Here is a 4,274-nt window from a genome sequence, read left to right on the forward strand (position 1 = left end):
GAGCTGCTGCAGGCTCTCACCAGGTATTTGGCCTCTGTCTGTCTGTCTGTCTGTCTGTCTGTCTGTCTGTCTGTCTGTCTGTCTCCCTCTGTGTCTGTATGAGTGAATGAGAGAAAGACTGAGAGGGGGAGAGAGAAAGAGTGAGAACCAGTGGGATTGATATGTTGTTACTGAATATGCTGATTAAAATGTGTTCAAACAGGTAGTTCAATACATACAGTACATAAAGATTTTAAAATAGACAGATTAATGGAGTAGATGTATCACAGCCATTTCAATTCAAATTCAAATTCAAATGTTTATTTGTCACATACAGTGGGCAGTGCTTCGACTTGGCCAGCTTCACTCGCGGTCCGCGCGTGGGATCACGCGGTATCACGCGACTTTAATTTGTATTTTCCCAGTGAGACGCTGCAACAACCCAAACAACCGGTAGATGGCTCAAGTGAGCAGGGTGTCTCGTAAAAAGAAATGGAGCCTGGAAAACCCTACACAGACTTCACTACAGACTTTAGCAGACTGGTTTAGAAATAATTTAATAGCCAGAAATATGCCTGCCCTGCCCTAATAAAGAAATATTTGGTTAACTGCGAGTGAATCCCGTTTGCAGCCGTAGAAGAAACGCAGGGCAAATTAAACATTCTGGTTTTCTCCGAGTGCAACGATGATAGACAGACATCATTTGGACAAAATATAGAGCATATTAACCTCTGTTGCTCAGCCAAATGCCTTCCTGTTACGTCCTGTTATCACGGAGTTACAGGCGATAAACGATTTTTTTAAGGTCACAAGTTGAATTCATTAGCGGTTTATTTTTTTGATTATTAAAGAGTGTTTTTCATTTAAAGGTTTGACTTCGTGCTTATTCAGTAGAGCATTTAGTGCTCTTCCCAATCCCAGACGTTCACATTGCATGTTTGTTTGTAATGGATGCAACTGCGAGATAGGCTACGCGTTTGACGGCAATGAGTTGTGAATGGACATGAACCAAGAAATATAGCCCATCGGGCCTGTCTCTGTGTTGCCCTGTTGCTACCCCTTGCCCTTCCAACGAAACAGATGTCTTCAAATCATTTTTTTCCTTACTTGAATGTCATAAACATACAACTTTATGCAGCAGAATTACGCATAGGCTACTTGGAACATAACACATTTGACAAAGGACATATCGTAACACCCCCAATTATCACCACTTTTGTTCAGAAATTCTAAAACAACGATGTTTTTTAACACTTCAAAATAACATTTGCTAAATTAACCTTACATTTTTCAGTAGCCATAGGTGTGTAGATTTGAACAAAATCTGGTTTGGTTCTTAACGGCACACTGTAAAACCCGACAAGTTAATTGAACTCAAAAAAATTGGTGAAACCGATTACACAAAAATTTTTAAGTAATAGTAACTCGGTTTTGCTAAGTCAAAGAAACTTACCTTTTTTAATTAGTCTTCACTAGCAAATTTTGAGTGTGTTCAACAAGGTTTTTTTAAGTTAAAGAAACATCAACTACATGAGTTCACGGTAATTAATAAAATTAAGCTTAGATAGCTTAATTGGATTTATTGATGTCAGCCTGAAATATTTCATTTTGCTTCAACCAATTCTTTAAATTAAATTTAAAACTTAAAAGTTTTAATTTCCAGAAAGTTGAACAAACTTGTCCATTTTGATTAGTTTCAACTAAGGACTTGAAAGAAAATTATTAAAAAGGTTGACAAAGGCCAGTGAAATTCTTCTTAATCTTTTATTTTCATGTAAACCATGGAAACAAATACAGGTTGGAGTTCAGAACAGGGCTGTAGTGGAGGCTAAATTCAAATAAACACAGTTTAGACCAAGGGCATAAAGACTAGATAGATAGATCGACAGATAGATCGATAGATAGATAGATACTATCTATCTAGATAGATAGATACTTTATGACAAATGCCTGACCAATGCTAGGAAATTCAACAATCATTTCAATCCAAAACAACAGGAGTCTTCTTTGGGCAGAGGGATGCATTTGCACTGTTCGTGCTGATCAGAATGAGTTCAACAGTAAGGTCCTCAATATCTGGGAACTCCGATTGAGAGACCTGAAGAAATGAACAAAGAACAATTGTGTGTTAATTGAATATCTAATAGGCATTACATGTCAAGTGATACCATGTCATATTAAGTTTAACATTTTATCTTCAAACTTTTCCAGGGCAGTTGCATTATTGAAATAATTACTTGAAATAATACTAAGTAACTTCCCTGGAGTTTCTTGGTGAAAAAACAAACAGAAAAACAAAAGCTTGAAATGTAACTCCAGCGTTATCCGACACATAGCCCTGTTGTTCGAGGTCACGGCTGTTCGTAAGAATAAAATTAAAAGAATTAAAAAAATTGGTGCAACATAGACTGAGTAGTGGCCCAGCAGCTATTGATAACCTACAAGGGAATTTGGCTTTAGTTTCAGTTCAGTTCAAATGCCTTGTTAGGTTAGTTTAAAGGGGTGGTTCAGGATTTTGGACATAGGACCTCATTTCCAAGTTAACAAGTGTGATATTACATTAATACACAGGATTAGGTGTTATAATCCCTTGTGCCAAGATCCAAGATAAAAACACAAGTTGGAGACCGTTTTCAACACGTTTCATCCAGTCCTTCTAGTTGCAGAGTTCGCAGGTGCTAGGCTGGCGCGAGTCAACAGTATGTGTAAGCCTGCCACTAAAAACAGTCTTACCCACTCCATAGTACACCGAGGCAAATAAATATAACGCCTGAATAGACGAGGACTGGATGAAACGTGTTAAAAACGGTCTCCACTGATAAATATCACACTTGCTAACTTGGAAATTAGGTCCTATGTCCAAAATCCTGAACCACCCATTTAAGCTGCTGGACCAGTATTTGCTTTATGTTGTACTCAAGTTTCTCATTGTTTTTCATTCTAATAGCATGCATTGACCTCGAAACAACAGGCCATGGGTCGCTTAATGCCACAGTTACGCTTTAACTGTCATGTCAATAGAAAACATACTTACTTACATCCCATGTCTTTAGAAATCTTGGGAGGTCATCCTCATGGAGGTAGAAAGGAAGGCCACGGAGCGCCACAGCACGTCGGATATTTACATCTGACGATCCCTGCATTAGAAAACATGGAGTCAAGCCAGTTAATAACTACAAAATGCAATTCAATAGGATTACCTTTCTTTGATAGTACAGCTTCTGAAACCAAAGCATTCTTTTTATCTTAAGTCCATGGAGGTGTTGTAATCTACAAGACCTCTGCTTTCAAAGGGGGTCAAGCACTTGAATATAAGTCAAAGTATGTGGAAACAGGGCCATTGTTAGTAGGCGGTGTGCAATTTCGAGCAAAAACTCAAAATAGGGGGGTAAGTGTAAAGATTTAAAACACATTTGGTCAGAACCAAACATGAAATGAATCTATTCCAAGTATTTGTACAAAATAAATGCTTACCTGGGATTCCAACATGATTGCAGGCCACCACCAATGTTGTTTGCATCAACTTCTGAATCTGTGAATTGAAGGACGAATACACATTTGAACATACTGACAATCTCTATTAGGACAATCCACCATCTCATGATGTCGCTTTAAATGCCACTTTAAATGCATCCTTAAATGGCCGAGAACAGTTTGCACATTAAATGGTTGTTTTCACCTACACAGCTGACATGCGAATAATACACATTCTGACTGAGCATGAACTGTGTGTGACCGTGTCAAATGATTTTAGGCTACTGACTTAAATGTGCAGTCAGTAACATGACAGTGGACTAACGTTAATGGAGGAAACATTGCTAACATGCTGTAAACGATAATGTTGCAGGACCTGTGCCCTGTTATCAAGCAGTGCACCACAAAGCTTGCACTTCCAAAATATTGTGTTAAATAGTGCTAAGTGCTAACGGGGTTAATTAGTTCATATTTTTTGTACTCACATTGGCAAATTGAGTTAGATCGCTGGCTGATCCAGCAAGTGCTGGCATACAGCAGCCAAATTCTTAGCTGCTAGTGCTAGCTAGTTCTAACTGGATAACGTTACGTCACGTAGCCTAAGACAATATTTTCCAACATTGGGGTTTTTAAACAATATGATAAAGGACGTGCTTTAGGGTCAACATGCACCTCACTTTTCCACTTACGTTTAATTGCGGTTTTTCTCTCTTCTCGTCGTCTCCTCTCTCGTTGTCTATTTTCACTGCTCTTGTTCTCGTCTCTTGTCATCTGGTGGTCGACCGGTGCCGGCGTCGCTTGTCACTCGGCGTTGGCTAGTT

This window comes from Alosa pseudoharengus, unplaced genomic scaffold (genome assembly GCF_046254945.1).
Source record: "Alosa pseudoharengus isolate Yale_2024_CS ecotype anadromous, Long Island Sound unplaced genomic scaffold, YU_APseudo_1.1 YU_APseudo_1.1_scf_3, whole genome shotgun sequence".
In the NCBI taxonomy this organism is placed as follows: domain Eukaryota; kingdom Metazoa; phylum Chordata; class Actinopteri; order Clupeiformes; family Clupeidae; genus Alosa; species Alosa pseudoharengus.